The sequence below is a fragment of the Erinaceus europaeus genome, chromosome 1, assembly GCF_950295315.1.
Source record: "Erinaceus europaeus chromosome 1, mEriEur2.1, whole genome shotgun sequence".
NCBI classification, from domain to species: Eukaryota; Metazoa; Chordata; class Mammalia; order Eulipotyphla; family Erinaceidae; genus Erinaceus; species Erinaceus europaeus.
Genome location: NC_080162.1, coordinates 77,297,560 through 77,318,522, shown reverse-complemented (window position 1 = coordinate 77,318,522; position 20,963 = coordinate 77,297,560). Strand labels below are relative to the sequence as shown.

General features: G+C 44.4%; 1 protein-coding gene across 3 annotated transcripts in view; it reads right to left on the bottom strand.

The window, feature by feature from the left end:
* The window catches only part of ITCH (itchy E3 ubiquitin protein ligase), a 126,086-nt gene extending 125,011 nt beyond the window's left edge, over window positions 1-1,075 (bottom strand). For 2 of the 3 annotated variants that reach the window (XM_060188659.1, XM_007522667.3), the window contains exon 1: window positions 982-1,075. The gene's annotated coding sequence lies outside the window, so the exon portion shown is untranslated. The remainder of the gene's footprint in view (window positions 1-981) is intronic. The other variant, XM_060188661.1, reaches the window with a different exon arrangement.
* Window positions 1,076-20,963: the final 19,888 nt, after the last annotated feature.

Sequence of the window (20,963 nt, the reverse complement as noted above, 5' to 3'; positions counted from 1 at the left end):
TCTTCTTCCCTTTCCCCGCTTCGCACCCCCACCCCAGCCCCAGCCCCGAAAGCCAGCTGGGTGGTGGCTGTGGATTTCGCACAGTCTGCAGGTAGGTCCACCTGGCTGGCTACACCGCCTTTAACCTTAGGCCCAAAGGTGTGTGTTTGTGTGTGTCTGTCTCTGTCCCTCTCGGGCGCGCAGACGACGGGCTGTGTTTCTCTCCAAATCTGAGAACTTGAAGCCCTCACTCAGGCCCCACTGAGTGTCTGTCCTCAGCAGGTTTCGACCCTCACAATGCTGTTCCCGGCTACCCACCCCCGCCCCGCTCCCCTCCGGAAGATGAGGGCCAGGCACTCAATGCAGCGAGGACAGTGACAGCTCCACGTCTGCAAAACTCCGCGGCAGAGGCGGAGGCGGAGGCGCCCGGGCCGGGACCACCGCGCTGGGGGGACAATGGAGGGAGGCGGGGCGAGGACGCGAGAAGGGGAGGCAGCCGCCCGCCGCGCCGGATGCCTTGGAAGCCTCAGGCCGCCAGAGGGGCGGCAGGTGGGCCCGGCCGCCGCCCCTCGCGGGGCCACGTCGCCCGCGTTGGGCGCAGCCGTCCAGCCCCGCGCGCAGGCCGGGCCGCGGCGGAGTGGCCCCGGGTGGGGCTGCGGGATGCCGGGTCGGACCCCGGACCCCGGCGGCCCAGCCCCTCACAACTTGGCGCCCGCGCAGCGACGGGGGCCGGGCATCTCCGGCGGACAGTGGCCGCTCGGCGCGACCCGGGACCCCCGCCCCGCCCCGCGCCGCGCCGCGCCGCCGGGACGACGCGCCGGACAGCAGCACGATCGCCCCTCGCCCCCCACCGGCGCCAGCCTTGAGGGAAGTGGGAGCAGCTGCTGCTCTGGGGTCCTGCCTCGAGCGCCGCGCTCCTCTCCCCCTCCTTATCCTCGGACACTCTCCTCCGGGCTCCCCCTTTCTCGCCAGAACTAGCCCCCGTCACCCACGGGTGTTTACCAGGACTCCGGGCGGCGGCGACTCTCCAATCCCTCGACTAAGATGGCAGCCGGTCCCGAGCCCCGACTCCAGCGGCTGGAGCGAGTTGGCGGCCAACGCGCAGGCGCCTCAGCGCGAGAGTCGCCCGTACTACAATCCCCAGAAACCCTTGCGCGCCAGCCTGCCGCCAGGCCTACGAGCTGGATGAGGCTGGGAAACGCAGTTGGGAAGTCTTGAGTTTGCTGGCTCCGAAGGAACCCCGCGTTGTTCCCAGTACCTGTAGGAATTTGGGGTTTTTGTTTTATCAGCCTCCCTCCGCCTTCCCAAAAACCTCACCATCAGCACGCACGCTCCAAAATTTTAGAGGCCTGTGGCTCAGCTTTCTAAACTCCAGTGTGCAACGGACTCAACCGAAGGGGTTTGTGGAGCCTGCTGGTCCCCAACCCCCCTAGTTGGTATCCTGAGTGGTTGCTCGCGATTTACCTGCTGTCTGCCGGGTGTGCTGTTAGTGGAGGACCACACTTTGAGAACCACTGGTGACAGCGTGGCCTTTATGTGTGCTCTGCAGTGAAGTCAATTGGGTTCAAACCCATCTTTCTTTCTTTTTTTTGTTTGGTTTTTAATTTCTTTATTGGGGAATTAATGGTTTACAGTCCGCAGTAAAATGAAGTACAACAGTTCATATGAGAAATGTGTAACATTTCTCAGTTTTCCACATAACAATTCAAAGCCCAGTAGGTCCTCTTCTGTCTTCCAGAACCTGAACCCTCCCCACCCCAGAGACTTACTTTGGTGCAGTCAGTACTCAAACTCACAGCTTTCAGCAGGATGCACTTAACAATGATAAAAAAAAAAAAAAAAAAAACTTACAGTGAGTGGTGCTGATTAACAAACTTCTTTAATCTTATCAATTAGGAAAATACCTTTATTACGTTTACTTTACAGATGTCAAGATTAAGCCCTACCTGAATAAGAATCTAGGCAATCTGAGCAAGAATCTAGGCAAACCAAGCAAGCAGAAATGCAAAATTATTATTAAGAAATTCTGATAACTTCTTCAGAGGTTGTTTGTGAGAAACAGGCAGAACAAAACCTAGTGCTTTATAATGAGTGACCTTTGCCATTCGGCCTAGCCTGTTTCCTCCGAATGAAAATAAGACTTCATCACCTGAAAAGTCACATTAAAGATTTTAATTAAGTACAAAGCACAAGGACCCGCACAAGGATCCTGGTTCGAGCACCCCCACCCCCTGTCCCCAACCCACTCCCTGCCTGCAGTGGGGTGACTTCACAAGCAGTAAAGCAAGTCTGCAGGTGTCTATATTGCTCTGCCCCTACCTCCCCCTCCTCGCTCAATTTTTCTCTGTCCTATCCAATAAAAACGGGGGCGGGGGTGGACTCCAGGAGCAGTGGCTAGTAGTGCAGACAGAGCCCCAGGGAGGCTGCACTGGAGGAACCCTGGAGGAAAAAAATAATTAATTACAGATGAGAGAGTTTCACATAAGGCAAAGAGAAGTAAAGAGACAGGCTAAAGCACCACTCTTCCTGTACATCCAGTGCTGTGAATCAAATCAGGAACCTCAACATGAGGGTCCAACATGCTATCTGTAGAGTTATTTCCCAGCAACCAAAAAGAAAAATCACTTTAAAAAAAAATGTTTTATTGGGGGTCGGGCGGTGGCGCAGTGGGTTAAGCGCACGTGGCGCAAAGCGCAGGGACCAGCGTAAGGATCCCGGTTCGAGCCCCCGGCTCCCCATCTGCAGGGGAGTCGCTTCACAGGCGGTGAAGCAGGTCTGCAGGTGTCTATCTTTCTTTCCCCCTCTCTCTGTCTTCCCCTCCTCTCTCCATTTCTCTCTGTCCTATCCAACAACAAAGCAATGTCAACAATGGCAATAATAACAGCAACGAGGCTGCAACAACTAGGGCAACAAAAAGGGGGGAAAATGGCCTCCATTTGGTGGATTCATGGTGCAGGCATGAATAAAAAAAAAGTTTTATTACCTTTATTTATCTATTGGATAGACAGCCAGAAGTCAAGAGAAGGGGGAGACAGAGAAGGAAAGAGACAGACACCTGCAGCCCTGCTTCACCTCTTGCAAAGCTTTCCCCCTGTAGGTGGGGAATGGGGACTCGAACCTGAGTCCTTAAGCACTGTAATGTGCGCTTAACCAGGTGTGCCACCACCCAGCCCCCAAAATCACATTTTTCAAAGTACTTTCCGATCCTCCTCCATGAGGATTTCTCCAGCAAGCAACCTACCTTAGGAGAACATGCTAAAGAGACAAAATCCTGGAACCTTACTACATTCACCTCCTCTAGGGCAGCGGTATTCAAAATTCAATGCCTATCAAAATCACCTGGAGACTTTGTTAGATTGCTGAATCTCTTGACCACAGTTGGTCTGGTGTGGAGTCTTAAGAATTTTAAAAAGATTTACCTGTGTTTACTTATTATTGAGAGAGGAGAAACAACCAGAACATCATTCTGTCACATTTGATGCAGAGGGTGGAATTTGGGACTTCTTGTCTGAGGATCCAGCACTTTATTTACTATACCACTTCCAGCCACATGATTTTACAGTTATGTATTTATCTATTTACTTTTTCAACTTCTTCAGATACAAGAGCAAGGTAGAGATAGCAGGTGTGTGGGGGAGGTATTAGAGAAATCACAGCATCAAAGCTTCCTTCAGCGTAGTAGGGACCAGGTTCAAACTTGGGTGGCACACATTACAAAGCATTTAGCTATCCAAGTGAGCTATTTTGCTAACCCAAGAATTTACATTTTTAGTTACACTCGAATCACTGTATAGTGCAATGTTTCTTAATCTCAGCAATCCTCTCCCTAAGGAACATTTTTTAAACTTTATTCCATAGCCATTCCTCCACAAAATTTCAGTGTTGCAAATACTTAGTTTTGTACCATATATACTTATTTATATACCATATATGTGAGTGTGTGTGTGCATACACACACACACACACACACACACAACACACTTTCACTTACAAAAGAAAAGGAAGAAAAGAAGAAAAAAAAGGTAGAGAAAGAGAAAGAAAAAATAAAGAAAGCCTCTCTACTCCTAATCAATGTATACTCTGGGAATTCATCTGGGAGGGTGTCTGCTTTGCCAGCCCAGATTTCAGCCAGGCCCCCAACACAATGGGGGAAATTTTAGTGCTGTAGTATCCTTCTCTCTCTCTCCCTCTCCCTCTCCCTCTCCCTCTCCCTCTCTCCTCTCTTTTACCACCAGATTATGGCTGGGGCTCAGTGCTGGTGCTACAAATCCACTGCTCCCAGAGGCCATTTTCCCCTTTCTACATTTTATTTTGTTTTATTTTATTTTATTTGACAGAAATTGAGAGGAGAGATAGAGATAAAGAGAGACATCTGCTTCATCACTGGTGAATCACCCCCCACCCCCACCATCACAGGTAGGGAACAGGGGCTTGAACCCTGGTCCTTGCCCATGGTGATGTGTGCACTCAATTGGATGTGCCACCGCCCAGCCCCCTACCTCTCTCTTTTTATCTAAAAATGTTGACCCAGAGTGGTGAAGCCACAGAGATAACGAAAAGAACGAAGAAAAAAGTACAAAGCAGGGGGCTGGGCGGTAGAGCAGTGGGTTAAGCGCACATGGAGCAAAGTGCTAGGACCGGCATAAGGATGCCGGTTCGAGCCCCCGATCCCCCACCTGCAGGGGGAGATCATTTCACAAGTGATGAAGCAGGTTTCTATCTCTGTCCTATCCAACAACAATGACAGAAATGACAACAATGATAAACAGCAAGGGCAACAAAAAGGAAAAAAAAAGTCTCCAGGAGCAGTGGATTTATAGTACAGGCACCAAGCCCCAGCAATAACCCTGGAGATAAGAAAAAAAGAGAGAGAGATAGAGATAGAGAAAGAAAAAGTGATCTGGGAGGTGGTGCAGTGGTTAAGGAACTAGACTCTCAAGCATGAGGTCCTGAGTTCAATCTCCGGCAGCACATGTACCAGAGTGATGTCTGGCTCTTTCTCTCTCTCCTCCTATCTTTCTCATTAATAAAATAAATAAAATCTTTAAAAAAAAAAAAAAAGAAAAAATAGGAAGAGGAGTAGGATTAGAAGGAGAAATGTATACTTTGGGGCAAAGGAGTTTGAAGCCACAGAAACCAAAAATTCAGTCCCAGCACCATCTTATATCAGAGCTGAGCAGTGTTGTGGTCCTGTGTCTCTCTCCTTATTCTTTTTATCTCCCCTCTCTCATTCTCTCCTCTCTCTCATGACAGAAAAATTTGAAGAAAAAAAAAGGTGGGGTGGGGAGGTGAGCAGTGGCATGCACAAGGTCCCAGCTTCAAGTTCCCAGCCCTTACCTGCAGAAGGGAAACTTTACAAGTAGTGAAGCAGTGCTGCAGGTCTCTTTATCTCTGTCTCTCCCACTCTATCTCCCTCTTTCCCTCTCAATTTCTCTTTGTCCACTCAAATAAAAGAAAAAAAATAAATAAATGGCTGTCGGAAGCAGTGAACTTGTTCAGGTACCAAGTCCTAGAGATAACCCTAGTAGCAATGATTTTATTTATTTATTTTCCCTTTTGCTGCCCTTGTTTTTTATTGTTGTTGTTGTAATTGATGTCGTTGTTGTTAGATGGGACAGAGAGAAATGGAGAGAGAAGGGGAAGAAAGGGGGGAGAGAAAGATAGACACCTGCTTCACCGCTTGTGAAGTGACTTCCCTGCAGGTGGGGAGCTGGGAGATCGAACCGGGTTTTTTTTAATTTTTTATATTTATTTATTTTTCCCTTTTGTTGCCCTTGTTTTTTTGTTGTAGTTATTATTGTTGTTGTTGTCGTTGTTAGATAAGACAGAGAGAAATGGAGAGAGGAAGGGAAGACAGAGAGGGTGAGAGAAAGATAAGACACCTACAAACCTGATTCACCGCTTGTGAAGCGACCCCCCCAACAGGTGGGGAGCTGGGGGCTTGAACCAGGATCCTTATGCCAGTCCTTGCGCTTTGCGCCACCTGCACTTAACCTGCTGCGCCACTGACCGGCTCCCTGAACAGGGATTCTTAAGCTGGTCCTTGCACTTCATGCCATGTGCGCTTTACACACTGGACTACCGCGCAACTCCGCAATAAATTAAAAAACAACAACAAAAAAGAATGTATACTCAGGGGGCAGACAGATTGCTCACCTGGAATGTCATGTGCCTTTCCATACAGAGACTCTGGGTATAAGCCCCAGTGCTGTGTGCTAGTATTAATGCCAGAAAAAGCTCTGGTGCTGTGGTCTCTATCTCTATCTGAAAGAGAAGAGGAAGAAGGAAAAAGAGAAGGAGGAGAAAAGAAGGTGAGGAAGAGGAGAAGGAGGAGGAAGGAGAAGTTGAAGAGGCAGCTGAATAGTGGTGAAATAGAGTATGCACAAGGCTCTGGAACCAAACTCACACACACACACACACACACACAGAATTATATAGTCTTGAAAATGTGGGAAACTGATACTTTTTAAGAGTTTGTTGCTTTTATTTAGGTTGTTGTTTCATGTAAGGAATCAAACCTGGGGCCCCACACATAAAAAGCACACTGGAATATTACAGAATTAACCCCTACTCACTTTGTTCCTCTTTTTTTTATGTTTTATTTATATTTATTTATTTTCCCTTTTGCTACCCTTGTTTTTTTATTGTTGTTGTAGTTATTGTTGTTATTGCTATTGATGTCGTCGTTGTGGAAAAGAGAGAAATGGAGAGAGGAGGGGAAGACAGAGGGGGGAGAGAAAGATAGACACCTGCAGACCTGCTTCACCACCTGTGAAGCAACACCCCTGCAGGTGGGGATCCGGGTCTGAGAGCCCCAGATCCTCAAGCCGATCCTTGTGCTTAACCCGCAGGGCTACCGTCCAGAACTCCCCACTCCTCTTTTTTAATGTAATGTTAGGGACTGAACTAAAAACCTCATGTATAGAGGCATGTGCTGCTCTACTGTTAAGTCCAAATGTGGGCTTTTAACTAGTGCCTCAAATAGTTCTTGACACCAGGTAAGTTTGATGTCAAGTAATAGTAAAAGTCATTTAAGCTGAGATAGCTGGCAACAACTCACGGAAAGTCTGAACTTCACCCACTCAAGTAGGAAGGCCTGGAAGCTTCTTCATAGTCTGGGTGCCAGTAGCCAACCCTCTATGCCCAAAATTTGGCATCGTGCGAAGATAATAGCAGTTTTGAAACCAAAGAAAGACCCAACACTGGCCGCCAGCTATAGACCAATTTCTCTCCTCTCTGTGTGTTACAAACTCCTTGAGAGGCTGCTTCTGTCACGAATCTCTCCTCTTACAGAGAAATTCTATGTGGGTCATAGTCTGTCTGTAGCCGCAGGGGCAGTTCGGGTCATCTCTGGCTCCCCAGCGATGGAACATAGCGGCGCACCGGCCATGGCCTGTTCGATAGCGATTGAGGAGGGCCCAATCATAACGTGCTAGGTCAAAGCCGGGTTGACGCTTGCAGGGGTCTGTGATGAGGTGTTTGTTCTTTACCTCAGCTGACTGCCAGCTCTGTTTCCAAAAGTCTGGAACAGAGAAGTTCAGTGTAGGCGTAGGAGACCAGATTGGATGACGAGACGTCAAGCGTTGAACAGGGTGGGCGAAGATATCCGCGTATATTGGCAGGTCTGGTCAAGTGTAGACGTGGGAAATGAACTTAGATGATGCCGCATCCCGAGTCCCCAAAACCACCATAAACCAGAGCTGAGCAGTGCCCTGGTAAAAATTTAAAAAAAAAAACAAAACTAAAAATGTATTTAAAAGGTAGCTTGGAGGGGTGGCAAGAATACTGAACTTACATGCATGAGATATTGAGTTTGACTTGATATTGCATATGCCAGAGTGACACTCTGGCTTCCTTTCCCCCACCTCTCTCTTTCTTATTTTTTTCTTTCTCTCTTCCTCACTTGCTCTCATATTAATAGTAAATACATATTTAAAGGAGTAAAGCCATTTAAAGTATGGAGTATCTTTATGATTATTATACAGAGAAGTAAATGAGTCTCAAGGAACTCCTATGAGTGGTCTAAGTTAAGATCACTTCACCAAGAATCTAGCATCTAACCAAGTCCTCAAGCTCCTGGTTTTCACCTACAAATTTATGTTTTATTGCCACCAGGGTTATCACTGGGGCTCAGTGCCAGTACTATGAAACTACCCCAACCATTTTTTTCCTTTTTTCTTTCTATTTTATTACATAAAGACAGAGAGAAAATGAGAAGGGAAGGGCAGTAGGTGGGGAGTGGGAGCTTGAACCCAGTTTCTTCTACATGATAATGTATGCGCTTAACTGGGTGCATCCCTCATCTACAATTTTTTTTTTTTTTTTTTTGCCTCCAGGGTTATCACTGGGGCTTGGTGCCTGCACAATAAATCCACTGCTCCTGGAGGCCATTTTTCCCATTTTGTTGTCCTTATTGTTGCCCTTATTGTTATAACTGTTGTTGTTGTTGTTGGATAGGACAGAGAGAAATGGAGAGAGGATGGGAAGACAGAGAGGGGAAGAGAAAGATAGACACCTGCAGACCTGCTTCATTGCCTATGAAGTGACCCCCCTGCAGGCGGGGAGCCGGGGGCTCGAACTCGGTCCTTAGGAAGGTCCCTGCAGTTTGCGCCACATGCGCTTAACCCACTGTGCCCTCATCTACAATTTTTTAAACCATATATTAGTCTTAGATGTGCTGGCACTATATTTGGAGAGATATGATTTTGTACTCCTGAGACAACTGTCTTGCAAAACATTTCCCCAATAAGAATCAAAACTAAAAAAAAAAAAAAATGGGAGAGAATACTATATATGAGACAAAAGTAACCTAAGGTATTTATTTATTTTGGGGTGTAGAATGCTGCAGTTGAACCCAGGGTCTCGTACTCGAGCAAAAGCATGTGGGACATGCACTAGGCCATTGACCTCTATCAACAGCCCCTGATTGAATGTGTTTCAAGTCAGGGTACTGATTACTGTTTGAGAGGCAGTCGTATCAGAAAGCATATACAGAGAGGCTTCTCAAAGCTGGGAATTATTTTGTCTTGATCAAGTAATGTTCATTTTGTAAACATTCACTGAGCTGTATACAGTACTTATGGTTTGGTATTTTTGTATATTTATTTATATTGGCAATAGAAGTTTCTTTAAGCAGCCCAGGAGGTGGCACAGTAGATAAGGCATTAGACTCTCAAGCCTGAGCTTCTGAATTCAATGCCAGGCATCGCATATGCCAGAGAATGCTCTGGTTCTCTCTCTCATAAAAAAATAAATGAACCTTTTAAAAAAATTCTACTCAAAACAAATACCTGTTTTAATTGTTTACTCATTTTGTTCTAAAAATACATCTCTTTTAGGACCAGAGAAGTGGATCAGCAGTAGAATGTTTTCCACAATTAAAGCCCTGAATTTAATCAGTCCCCCCATATATATATATATATATATATATATATATATATATATATATTATTTTATTTATTAATGACAGAGATACGAGGGGAAAGAGAAAGAGAACACAAGCATCACTGGCATATGTGCTGCTAGGGACTGGACTCCAGACCTCATGCTTGAGTGCCCAATGCTTTATCCACTGTGCCACCTCCAGGAACACTCTTTCTGCCTTTCTAAGTGAATGAAAAAGTCAACCCAGGAACAGTGAAATTTTGCATGTACAAGGCCTGGCTCCACAAAAAAAGATAAAGGTAGGAAGACTGGAAGGCAACCAGGCAGGTAGGCAGGCAAGAAGGAAGGAAGGATGGATGGATTAAATGTTTTAAGTGATCGTCATAACAACATCAGGGAGGGGGCTGGGAAGTGTCATATCTGGTGGAACATACACATTATAATGTGCAAGGACCTGCGTTTAAGCCCTAGTCTCTACCTTTGGGGGGGAAGCTTCACTAGCAGAGAAGCAGTGCTACAGATGTCTCTCTTTTTCTTTTTCTTTTTTTCTTTTTTTTTTTTGCCTCCAGGGTTATTGCTGGGCTCAGTGCCTGCACCATGAATCCACAGCTCCTAGAGGCCATTTTATTCCCTCCTTTTGTTGCCCTTGTTGTTGTAGCGTTGTTGTGGTTATTATTGTTGTTGATAATGTTGATGTCACTCATTGTTGGATAGGACAGAGAGAAATGGAGAGAGAAGGGGAAGACAGAGAGGGGGAGAGAAAGACAGACACCTGCAGACCTGCTTCACTGCCTGTGAAGCGACTCCCCTGCAGGTGGGGAGCCAGGGGCTCGAACTGGGATCCTTATGCAGGTCCTTGTGCTTTGTGCCAAGTGTGCTTAACCCTCTGCACTACCGCCCGACCCCCTTTCTCTTTTTCTATCTCCTCTTCTCCCCTCAATTTCTCCTATCAAATACAAAATATAAATAAACTATAAAAATAAAATAAATTAATAAAATATCAGAGGGTCAGACAAAATTTTCAGGGGTCACTTCACCAATGGTGACATAAGTCTGTAGCACCGTCAGTGATGTCCTGAGCCCTATCAATAAGTTTGGGAGAAAAGGAAAAGAAAGAAACTCATACATATCTTTTACAGATAATTACTCTATGTCCTAGAAATGTTAAATAATTTTCCAAAAGTCAGTTTTTCAGTGGCAAGTTCAAATCAGAACCTAGATTTTTTTCCTAAGCACTCCATTATAATTATTTATTTAAAAAAATTTATTTATTTACTCCCTTTTGTTGCCCTTGTTGTTTTATTGTTGTAGTTGTTCTTATTGTCGTCATTGTTGGATAGGACAGAGAGAAATGGAGAGAGGAGGGGAAGACAGAGATGGGGAGAGAAAGAGAGACACTTGCAGACCTGCTTCACCACTTGTGAAGCGACTCCCCTGCAGGTGGCAAGCCGGGGGCTGGAACCGGGATCCTTAGCCGGCCCTTGCGCTTTGCACCACGTGTGCTTAACCTGTTGCGCTACCGCCTGACTCCCCATTATAATTATTTTTAACTATACCATATTATTTGCTTTTTAATTAAAGACCCATAACTGCTGCTTGACTGAAGTTCAAGCCTGGCCCCCACCACAATGAAGGAAGCTTTAGTGCTGTTCTCTATCTTTAAAATAAATAAATAAATAAATAAATAAATAAATAAATAAATAAATAAAACAGCCTGGAAATTTCTCAGAACACTAGAATGGACCTACCCTATGACCCAGCAATTTTTCTCCCGGGATTTACTTAGAGGAAACAAAAACACCTATCCAATGATATCTATGTACACTTATTTTAATAGAAGCACAATTTATAATAGCCAAAACTTGGAAAGGACTCAGATGACCATCAATAGATGAGTGACAAAAAAAAAAAAACCCAAAAACTATAATATATATATGATGGAATACTCCTATGCTGTTAAAAATGATGAGGTCGGGAGCTGGATGGTAGCACAGTGGGTTAAGTGCATGTAGCCCGAAGCACAAGGACCAGTGTAAGTATCCCAGTCTTCTTCTTCTAGCATTTGCCCTTCTTCCGTAGCCAGTCAACAGCGTCAGGTTGAGCCTGATGTAAAGTTTCAAGACCTCCTTTGAATCTGGAGAGGTGGCAGTCGTTGACTATGTGGGTCATAGTCTGTCTGTAGCCGCAGGGGCAGTTCGGGTCGTCTCTGGCTCCCCAGCGATGGAACATAGTGGCGCACGGGCCATGGCCTGTTCGATAGCGATTGAGGAGGGCCCAATCATAACGTGCTAGGTCAAAGCCGGGTTGATGCTTGCAGGGGTCTGTGATGAGGTGTTTGTTCTTTACCTCAGCTGACTGCCAACTCTTTTTCCAAGAGTCTGGAACAGAGAAGATCAGTGTAGGCGTAGGAGACCAGATTGGATGACGAGACGTCAAGCGTTGAACAGGGTGGGCGAAGATATCCGCGTATATTGGCAAGTCCGGTCGAGTGTAGACATGGGAAATGAACTTAGATGATGCCACATCCCAACGAATATCTGGCGGGGCGATGTTGCTAAGAACTGGCAGCCATGGAACCGGGGTGGAACGGATGGTTCCAGAAATTATCCTCATGGAGGAATATAATTTGGAATCGACCAAGTGGACATGGGGGCTACGGAACCATACTGGGGCACAGTATTCTGCAGTGGAATAGCATAATGCCAGAGATGATGATCATAGTGTGGAAGCGCTCGCGCCCCATGAGGAGCTGGCCAGTCTTGCAATGATGTTATTCCTCGCGCCCACCTTTGCTGCAGTTTTTATGAGATGTTCGTGAAATGACAGGGTGCGATCGAGAGTAACGCCAAGATAGACTGGCTGGGCTTCATGCCGGATTCTTGTATCACCAAGCTGCACATTAAGCTCACGCGAGGCCGAGGCATGGTGTAGATGGAAAACAGATGATACCGTTTTTGCAGTGCTAGGGATTAGTCGCCATTTCTTACAGTAATCAGATATCAGAGACATGTCTTTTGTGAGTGTTTCCTCGAGGATGTCACTCGAGGATTTCACTCGAGGATCCTCAAGGATGTCACTCGAGTATCCCAGTTAGAACCCCCAGCTCCCCACCTACAGGGGAGTCGCTTCACAGGTGGTGAAGTAAGTCTGCAAGTGTCTATCTTTCTCTCCCCCTCTCTGTCTTCCCCTCCTTTCTCCATTTCTCTCTGTCCTGTCTAACAATGATGACAACACTAATAATTACAACAACAATAAAAAACAACAAGGGCAACAAAAGGGAAAATAAATCAATAAAATTTTTAAAAAATGATGTGGTCATATACTTTGCATCATCTTGGATGGAACTTGAAGACATCATGCTAAGTGAGATAAGCCAACAAATACCAAATGATCTCACTTATAAATAAGCAGGACTTAATAAATAGGGACAGGGAAGGAGAACACAAAGTGAAATGTGAGCTGGACATGGTGTATTATATCAAAGCAAAGGACTCTGAGAAAGGAGAAGGAGGGAATGACTGAAGAGAATCTTGAGGTCCTGGTACATGATGATGGGGAAAAAAACTAGTTTGTGGGTGAGAATGTTCTGCAGAGAACTCTCACAGGGAGATGAGAAATTTTACCCATGTGTCAATAACGACACTGTAAATCATCCCCCATAAAAAATTTTAAAATAATAATAAAATTATAAATACGATTTAAGTACCCATGATTGCTAAACTAAGGGCTTGAGGAAACCTCTACTAGCAAGAAAAGAACTTCCTAGACCCTTGAAAAGAGAAGTGAAACAGGAATACAGAACTGTAAGAGTTGAGAGAGGGGTGGGAGTAGATAGCATAATGGTTATGCAAAGACACTTATGCCTGAGGCTCTGAAGTCTCAGGTTCAATCCCCCACACCACCTTAAGCCAGAGATAATCAGTTCTCTGGTAAAAAAAAAAAAAAAAAATTGAGAGAGAGAAACCCCAGCAGCCCACAGGCCACCTGTCACTTCCTGGCTTTCCCTGAATAACACTTAGTCATACTGCTGTCCCCTCTTGCCTGGAGTCATTCTGTATTCAACTGCCAGAGACTGGGGAAGACCTGAAAAGTGGTGGAGATATATATTAGAAAGAGAAGATACTGGACCAGGCTTCTGGAAGCCTGACATCTGGATCCAGAGCTGTGTGAATTGTGCCCCTTATCCCACAATCTTGTCTATCAGTATTAAATCACTAATAATGAGAGAGAGAGAGAGGAAGCAGAACTTGGACTGGGTTTGGTGTATTGCACCAAAGTAAAAGACTCCGGTGGCGGGGAAGGTTCGGGTCCTGGAACATGATGGCAGAGGAGGACTTAGTGGGGGTTGAATTGCTATGTGGAAAACTGAGAAACGTTACACATGTACAAGCTACTGTATTTTACTGTTGAGTGTAAACCATTAATCCCCCAGTAAAGAAAAACAAACTTTCTGTGTGTTCCACCAAGAGAGAAATTGATAAACTAGCTTATTTGTTTATATAATGGAATGCTACAAAGCAATAAGAAAGAATAAATTAATAACACAGATAAAAAAGTGGAATACTTTTACAAAAAAATTGGGTGGAGGTAAATAGCATAATGGTTATGCAAACAGACTCTCATGCCTTAGGCTCCAGTGTCCCAGGTTCAATCCCCCATACCACAGTAAGTCAGAGCTGAGCTAGTTAAAAAAAATAAGTAAATAGGGGGTCGGGTGGTAGCACAGTGGGTTAAGCGCACGTGGCGCAAAGCGAAGCGCAAGGACCAGCTTAAGGATCCTGGTTCAAGCACCCGGCTCCCCACCTGCAGGGGAGTCACTTCACAGGTGGTGAAGCAGGTCTGCAGGTGTCTATCTTTCTCTCCCCCTGTCTGTCTTCCTCACCTCTCCCCATTTCTCTCTGTCCTATCCAACAATGAACGGCATCAACAATAACAATAATAATAATAATAATCACAATGAGGCTACAACAACAAGGGCAACAAAAAGGGGAAAAAATGGCCTCCAGGAGCGGTGGATTCATGGTGCAGGCACTGAGTGAGCCCAGCAATAACCCTGGAGGCAAAAAATAAATAAATAAATAAATAAATAAATAACCACTTTAGAATTCTATTTGTATTATGTTTTAGAACAAGTAAAACCAAATAAATGGTAAAAAAAAAAAAAATCACAATGGTGGTTGCTTTTTTGGAAGTGTCAAGGACACTGCTCTTGAAGGGGTGCTGAAAAGGGCCTCTGTAGAGTGGCCCTGAAAAGGACCCTTGGCTGGAACTCACCAGTTTCCAAGGTGACTCTGCTGGATACCACAATAGACTGATGCTGATGCCAGTTAGGGTGAAAAGAGCTTTATTAAGTGTAGACTCTGAGTTCAGTTCACACTGAGTACTCAAGGCCCTGAAGGAGGGCACAGTCACAGTTTTTATACATTTCAAGTAAGCAGGCATAGGGCATAGAAGCAAATGAGCATGAGCAATTTGTGATTTAAATGGTTACACTCCTAATGATTGGTTCATTTGAAAGGGCACACTTCTAGGAATTAGTAGGAATTAGCTAGAAGCCCCGGTCCTTGAGTGGGAGCCTCTTAATTCAGACCCAAGTGTGTTACTTTAGTTAAAAATGGAGTAGGTTTGATGCCTCCTCCGGTAAAGGGACCTTTCCTTATCTACTGGGCTCACCTCTAATATATTTCACTGACCATTGTCAGTAAATATTTTAAACTTCTTAGAACTATATTCCTATAAACCTATTTTCTTAAGGCTTTACAAACAACTAGAACCTGTCCTAAGTTTAAGTACACTAGTAGGCACTCTCTGGGGTATTTTATTTTATATTTATTTTATTTATTTATTCCCTTTTGTTGCCCTTGTTGTTTTATTATTGTAGCTATTATTGTTGTTGTCGTTGTTGGATAGGACAGAGAGAAATGGAGAGTGGAGGGGAAGACAGAGAGGAGGAGAGAAAGATAGACGCCTGCAGACCTGCTTCACCACCTGTGAAGCGACTCCCCTGCAGGTGGGGAGCTGGTGTTCGAACCGGGATCCTTATGCCGGTCCTTGTGCTTTGCGCCACCTGCGCTTAACCCGCTGCACTACAGCCCGACTCCCTCTCTGGGGTATTTTATAGCCACAGACTCACTGCAACCCCACTGTAAACATTCTAGGCAGAACACTCTAAGTAAAAGCACTCTAATTTTTATAGCCACACAGCACAATTTCAAATTTTCAAAAATTTATTTATTTGTTATTGGATAGAGACAGAGAGAAATTGAGAGAGAAGGGGGAGATAGAGAGGAAGAGAGACAGAGAGACACCTGCAAACCTGCTTCACCACCTGTGAAGCGACTCCCCTGCAGGTGGGGAGCCGGGGGCTTGAACCGGCATCCTAACTGGTCCTTGTGCTTTGCGCCACGTGCTCTTTATATATATTCCCTTTTGTTGCCCTAGTTGTTTTATTGTTGTAGTATTATTGTTGTCGTTGTTGGATAGGCCAGAGAAAAATGGAGAGAGGAAGATAGGGGAAGATAGAGAGGGGGAGAGAAAGATAGATACTTACAGACCTGCTTCACCGCCTGTGAGGGGATCTAACCGGGACCCTTATACCAGCCCTTGAGCTTCGTGCCACGTGCTCTTAGCCGCTATGCTACTGCCTGACTCCCCACACTTTCAAATTTTAACCCTTATTAAGCCATGTTTTCTTGGAAGTTCCTTCTCAGAAGGAGGTATTCAGGATGTTGAAAAATTGTGAAATCAGACCAGGAAAATGACTGGCGTTGTCTGACTTGGCCTGGGGGGAGGACATGACCAGTGATTGATATATTTGATGAATTTACCTACAGTGGTGTTAGTATGCTAACCTCAAATCTGAAAGCACAACAGCCTCAGGGACTCAAATCCTACTGCTTTTGTATTCTTTAAAAAAATATTTATTTATTCCTTTGTTTTTTTTAATTTTTTTATTTAATTTATTATTTTTAATTTATTTATTAATTTTATTTTTAATTTATTTATTTCCAAATATTTATTTGTTGCCTTTGTTTTACTGTTGTAGTTATTATTGATGTCATTGTTGTTGGATAGGACAGAGAGAAATGGAGAGAGGAAGGGAAGACAGAGAGGGGGAGAGAAAGATAGATACCTGCAGACCTGCTTCACTGTTTGTGAAGCAACTCCACTGCAGTTGGGGAGCCAGGGGCTCGAACTGGGATCCTTATGCTTTGCGCCAGCTGTGCTTACCCCTCTGCGATACCGCCCAACTCCCTGTTCTTATATTTTTATATCAGACTCAATCCCAGGCATGCTATCACTTTTAGTGGGCAGGTTTCATTTTACAACTCAAGATAAATGCATATAACTATAATTCTGGGGAACGAAATCTACATTACTAGTATATAATTCAATAGCAGTAAAGGGATGAGGAGGGGTAAGAACTACTGGTGTCCTGACTGTTGACTGGCCTGAAATGACATAGGCAGCAACAGAAAGGTGTTAAGTTTTGCTTCCGACTGTACCCATTACAAACTGAGACCAACACAGGAAATAGATGAAGTATTTATTCACACAAGTACATAGAATAGCCATTATTACAAACTTACACATGTAAATACAAAGAAACTTACACACAGGGACCTCAGGAGAGCTGACCTCCCCCACCCCAAGCTGGAGTGCCAGAAGTGGCCCCCTTGCTTGGGAGAGAGAGAGAGGCCCAGTGCCTCTGAAACGGTGCCTTTTTCTAGGACTCAGGGCAGGGGGGCTTTAGGGGGCTACATTTCATAGCTTTATCTAAAACAAACATTTTCTAAACTATCTGTGGTGCGGGTAAGCAAGCATGTTAACAGAAGCAGAATATGCAGGTTAATTTAAAACTTCAATACAAATGTTTCAACATAAAAAAAAAGAAAAAAGAATAATAATAAAAAAACAAAAACAAATGTTTCAACATGCTCTTGTAACAGCTTGGTAGTCCAAAAACCCTGCTGTCCTTGGGGGAGAAGCAAAAGGAGAAATTTCATAACTATCTTTTCTCTATAAGCTGCTTAGTTTCTAAAAACTACCTAGTTTCTAAATGGGGGATTCCTAAATGAGTCATTTTGTAAAATTTACTTCCTCACAAAAGGTTTTCTCAGCAGATTTCACTGGCAAGGAGGGAGGAGCCACTGCACTGATGGTGGATATTCAGAGACTGTCACTGAAGAAGGTTTCTAGGGCATGGGCAGACTTCAGAAGTTAAGTCAGATTTGGTCTCAGAGAATAAGATACAAGTCAGAAGTTTGTCACCAGAACAGCCTATGGCTGGATTCCATTGCTAAGTCCCTCTTTCGCTCTTGCCCCCACCTTTTCGTCAGTGGCGCACTGCTGCACGGGCATCACCCTTGTCAATTGACTCATGGCTCTGAGTGGTCACCACCTTTGCTCAACTGGAGTTTTTACAATGTTAAAGCATATAATTTTTTGATCTGTCAAGATTATTACAATATTCATACATCAATCCTCTTGAAACAATAAATAATAGTTAAGACCAACTGTGGGCTCTGTTCTAGGAAGAAGTTCAAGGAGTTATGCACCCAGTTAAGTGCACATAGTACTAAGTGCAAGGACCCCCTCAAGGATCTGGTTTTGAACCCCGGGCTCCCCACCTACGGGGGGGGGGGGCATTCACAAGAGGCAAAGCAGGTCTGCAGGTGTCTATCTTTATCTCCCCTTCACTATTTCCTCTTGCTCTCTCAATTTTCCTCCGTCCTACCCAATAAAATGGAAAAAAATTGCTACTGGAAGCAGGGACCCCCAGTGATAACCTTGGAGCAAAAAAAAAAAAGAGAGTTGGGCGGTAGTGCAGCGGGTTAAGTGCACTTGGCGCAAAGCGCAAGGACCAGCATAAGGATCCATAAGGATCCTGGAGCCCCCAGTTCCCCACCTGCAGGGGAGCCGCTTCACAAGCGGTGAAGCAGGTCTGCGGGTTCTATCTTTCTCTCCCCCTCTCTATCCTCTCCTCCTCTCTCCATTTCTCTCTGTCCTATCCAACAATGACGACATCAATACCAATAATAATAATTACAACAATAAAAAACAAACAAGGTCAACAAAAGGGAAAAAAGAAAGAATGGAAGGAAGGAAGGAAGGGAGGAAGGAAGGAAGGAAGGAAGGAAGGAAGGAAGGAAGGAAGGAAGAAAGAAAAGAGGCAGGAGGGTCTAGGGTTATTCAAACCCTACCTGATGTCTCAAAATCCAGCTCCTAGCTTTCCAATCTGCCCCCACTTCCACCTGCATAAAAAGTTATGTCTCCTTGGGAGAAGTAGAGATTTATTAATTTATTTTTAAATATTTGTTTATTTATTTCCTTTTGTTGCCCTTGCTGTTTTATGTAGTTATTGTTGTTGTTACTTCTTGAGAAGGCCTCCATTGTCCATTGATCGTAGTGTCTATATTTTTTAGGAGGTTGAGGAATTATTCTGGGGTCCTGTGCCACTTCAGCAATACACTTTTTTTCTTTTTTAAAATATTTATTTATTTATTCCCTTTTGTTGCCCTTGTTTTCTTTTAATTGTTGTAGTTATTATTGTTGTAGTTATTAATGTCATTGTTGTTAGATAGGACAGAGAGAAATGGAGAGAGGAGGGGAAGATAGAGAAGGGGAGAGAAAGACAGACACCTGCAGACTTGCTTCACCGCCTGTGAAGCGACTCCTCTGCAGGTGGGGAGCCGGGGGCTCTGACCCAGATCCTCAAGCCAGTCCTTGTGCTTTGCACCACCTGCCTTTAACCCACTGCACTACCACCGACTCCCCAGAAGTAGAGATTTATCTGAGTTGGTATATTCTGCCCACTGACTACAGGTTCAAACAGCAATAAAGTAAGTTTCCCTTCATACAAAAATTGGAATTACAGAGTTTGACTTTCTGTGGCATTATGTACACACCCTCTATCAGCCTCAATTACATGACTGTATTGTGCTTGTCAAAACTCAGTAAAATTTAGCCTGGGAGGTGCTACAGCGAGTACAGTGCCCAATTTGCAAGCATGAGGTACCAAGTTTGATCCCCAGCATCACCTATGCCAAAGTGATGCTCTGGTTCTCTTCCATCAATATATATATTAATACATATATATCATATATGTTTATCTATTTGATATTTATATGAGGTGCATATTTAATGCACATGTAAGTTCATACAATAGAGTCTATTATAAATATGCTAATAAAATATAATGTATACATAATATGAATTAAAAATATATTATCTTTGGGGTGCACTGGGTTGAATGACTTTTTCATGCAGAGGCAGAGAGAAAAAGGGCTAGCTCACTTGGATAGTATGAGGCTTTGCCATGAGGGAAAATCAGGTTCAAGCCCAGCACTGAAGGAAGTTTTGATGCTGTGGTTTCTGCCTTCTTTGTCTTTATGTGAAAAGCAAAACAAAAACAATACTTTACAACCGAAGCTTCCTTCAGTGTAGTGGTTGTCTGGCTCGAACTTGAGTCACTTGCACGGCAAAGTTAACTATTTTGCCAACCCAATAAATGTATGTATATATATATATATATATATATATATATATATATATATATATTTTTTTTTTTTTTTTCCCTCCAGGGTTATTGCTGGGCTTGGTGCCTGCACCATGAATCCACCGCTCCTGGAGGCCATTTTCCCCTTTTGTTGCCCTAGTTGTTGCAGCTTCGTTGCGGTTATTATTGCCATTGTTGACGTTGCTTTGTTGTTGGATAGGACAGAGAGAAATGGAGAGAGGAGGGGAAGACAGAGAGAGAGGGGAGAGAAAGATAGACACCTGCAGGCCTGCTTCACCGCTTGTGAAGTGACTCCCCTGCAGGTGGGGAGCCGGGGGCTCGAACCGGGATCCTTATGCTGGTCCCTGCGCTTTGTGCCACGTGTGCTTAACCCACTGCGCCACCGCCCGACTCCCTATATATATATTTTTTAAAAAACTTTTTTTTCAAAATTTTTAAATATTTATTTATTTTCCCTTTTGTTGCCCTTGTTGTTTTATTGTTGTAGTTATTGATGTTGTTGTAGTTGGATAGGACAGAGAGAAATGGAGAGAGATGTGGAAGACAGAGAGGGGGGGGGAGAAAGACAGACACCTGCAGACCTGCTTCACCACCTGTGAAATGACTCCCCTGCAGGTGGGGAGCTGGGGGCTCAAAATGGGATCCTTATGCTGGTCCTTGCGCTTTGCACCATGTGTGCTTAACCCGCTGCGCTACCGCCCAACTCCCAAATGTGTATTTTTAAAACTTTGCAGGTGTTACACTTGAGATCTATGCAGACCTTTGTATGTAATATAACATTTAAAATGTCCAAAACAAATTTGATCTTTCATTAACAAGGACACTCAAGTTTTAAGAGATAGAATGAGCTCTGCAACTTCTTTGAAATACAGCAAAATTTTACTGGAGAGGGGTCCAGTGACAAACAGAGAGCAGGTGTTTGGGGATAGAAAGTGTAGTTTGTTTTTTTTTAAAAGATTTTATTTATTTATGAGAAAGATGGAGGAGAGAGAAAGAACCAGACATCACTCTAGCACGTCTGCTGCCAGGGATCAAACTTGCGACCTCATGCTTGAGTGTCCAAAGCTTTACCACTGCACCA